This window comes from Olea europaea, unplaced genomic scaffold (assembly GCF_002742605.1).
Source record: "Olea europaea var. sylvestris unplaced genomic scaffold, O_europaea_v1 scaffold65, whole genome shotgun sequence".
NCBI classification, from domain to species: Eukaryota; Viridiplantae; Streptophyta; class Magnoliopsida; order Lamiales; family Oleaceae; genus Olea; species Olea europaea.
Window position 1 is genome coordinate 1,190,834 of NW_019264872.1, and position 278 is coordinate 1,191,111.

The following is a 278-nucleotide window of genomic DNA, read 5'->3' on the forward strand; positions in this document are numbered from 1 at the left end:
CAACCATATGATTTAATTGTGTATGTAGTGTTATAATAGTTTAATTTGAAAGTTCAAGAATAACTAACTAAGAGGAGAGTGAATTGGTTTTCAAAACTTTTTGAAAATTAATTCGAGTTTTAAATCAATGTAATAGCAAATGAAATAACTAAAAAAATGCGCACAAATACAAAATCAAATAAGAACAAGTAATGAGCACAATATAGTAACGATAAATAATAGGGAGAAAAGATGTAGATGATATAATTGTGGATGCTTGATTCAACGCAATGATTTAC